We start from the raw sequence: 2,178 nt of genomic DNA on the forward strand, positions 1-2,178 counted from the left end.
GTTATTTTGACAAGGCTGTCTTAAAAATCAGAAATTCTCTCTTCTCCTTGTTCAAGCCTGCTGTTTAAGCTCTCCGTTGTGTTTTTTATTACATTGAATGAATCCTTCAGTTCTACAAGACCTACTACATTCCTTTTTAGGGCATTTATTTCTTTGTAAATTTCTTCCTTCAGGTCCTGGGTACTTTTTCTCATTTTGTTGTGTTGTCTAACTGAGTCTTCTTGTATCTCATTGAGTTTTCTTAAGGATTGTTGCTTGGAATTCCTTTTCAGTCATTTCAAGAGTTACTGGTCTATAGGATCTGGTATTTAGGAATAATTATGTTCTGTTAGTGATGTCATATTTTCTTGTTTTTTCATATTTCTAGTATCTCTACACTAGTGTTTAGTCATCTGGTAAAGCAGTTGCTTTTTATAGTACTCTGAAGTGGTGTTTGAGGAGATGGAGTTTCTCTCGTAGATGAGTTTTATAATGGCAGTTGAGTGGGGTGTTTTAGTGTTGGTTCCAGGTAGACACAGTAGTATAGTCTCTATGTTGGTACTTTGACCAAATTCCATGTTGGTTTTATGTTAGAGTGCCTCTGTGGCCTAGTCCCTGGGGCACTTAGTGTTTCCTTGTTGAGGTTGGTAACACTATGTTGGTTCATCAGGATGTAGGCAATCTCTTGAATTTTGGGGGGTAGCACCTTGGAATCTTGTCACTCTTAAGTTAAGGCAGGTGTTCTTGAGGGGGCCTGTTGGCACCCTGGCTAGCTCTGTCTGACCCTGATTGGTGCACCGGGGTATACTTGTGCTCCTCAATTTGAATGGGTGATGTTGGGTGGGTTTTCTCTTTTTTCTTTCCTCTTTCCCTGGGTTCCAATAATGACTCCCCTTCTGTGTATGCCACTGAGTGGTCAGTGGGTCTCCTGTGAGGTAGCAGGGGCTCTTGGTGTGGCAGTGAGCCACCGTTGTGGCAGAAGTTGCTGTAGTGGTGGTTGTCATGGCCCACTCCTTCAGCGATGGTGTCTCTGGCAGTTGCAGAGTGTTGCTGACAGTGCGGCTGCCTGTCATGCTGGCACCCTTAGTGGTAGCTGGGGTCAGGCTCTTGTGGGGTAAGGCCAGCAAAAGTGGATTTTCTGCTGCTGCTGGGCTCCAAGTGTGCACAGGGAGNGGGGTAAGGCCAGCAAAAGTGGATTTTCTGCTGCTGCTGGGCTCCAAGTGTGCACAGGGAGCAGCAGCAGCACCTGCAGGAAGGTGCAGACCATGGAGGCCAAGCTATCTCTACCATGCTCCCCTGCCTTGGCTGCGGCCCTCCCCCAGGCAGTTAATTTTAAAGCAATACTTTATTTTTTCAGATTATCATATTTCTGCCATGTCAGAAAAATGACTGATTTGATTTGTGACATTTTCATAAAGCTCAGGTTTGATGATTTCAAGGGAGATGTTAAAGACATATTTTGTTACTTCCTTTAAAACTAATTTTAAAACTTCACTCAATCTGTGGTTGATCTAATTTATCCTAGTGGCTTCACATAATACCTGTTCATGGATGACTCAGCCCAGATCTCACCTCTGAACTCTAGATCCCTATGTCCAGCTTGAATCCATTCTCTTCTCAAAGCTCCCACCCTGTCCAATGCTGGCCTGGATCACTGTAATGGACTTTGATGGGTCTTCCCACTCCCCTGCCTGCTACCTTCATTCCATTTTCTGTTGGAGCTAGAGCAACTTTTCTTGCCATGCACCAGTACTTTATCTTTTGTTGGGACATGCCACTTATGCTCAGGCTTTAAGCAATAAGAATATAAGTATTAAAAGACCTTCCTAGAGCTTCCTTAATACCCAGCTGATAGCATCTCTGTCTCAACTCTCTTCACTTCAACTCACCTACCTTTTTTCCTCTTTAAGAGCTGGAAAACCTCATAGCACCTGGCTCTGTGCTCAAACCTGTATTTGCCATGGTTATGTTCCGTTCATCTTTTATGTTAGAGGCACCTGCTACTGGTTCTGCTCCCAGTTGTGCCTGACTTCCTCTCAGGTCTGCTTTCTTTAGGTGAGTGAACGATTGTACCAGTGCTTCTAATGCTAGGCCCCTCAAATCCGTTTTGAAAATAGAGTATAATAAATGCCCAAGTAGTGAAGTCAATTTAGTGATTGTGGTAATCACATGAACAAAAATACAGATGTTGATTATAAA

Source organism: Galeopterus variegatus, unplaced genomic scaffold (assembly GCF_000696425.1).
Source record: "Galeopterus variegatus unplaced genomic scaffold, G_variegatus-3.0.2 Scaffold4003, whole genome shotgun sequence".
Lineage (NCBI taxonomy): Eukaryota > Metazoa > Chordata > Mammalia > Dermoptera > Cynocephalidae > Galeopterus > Galeopterus variegatus.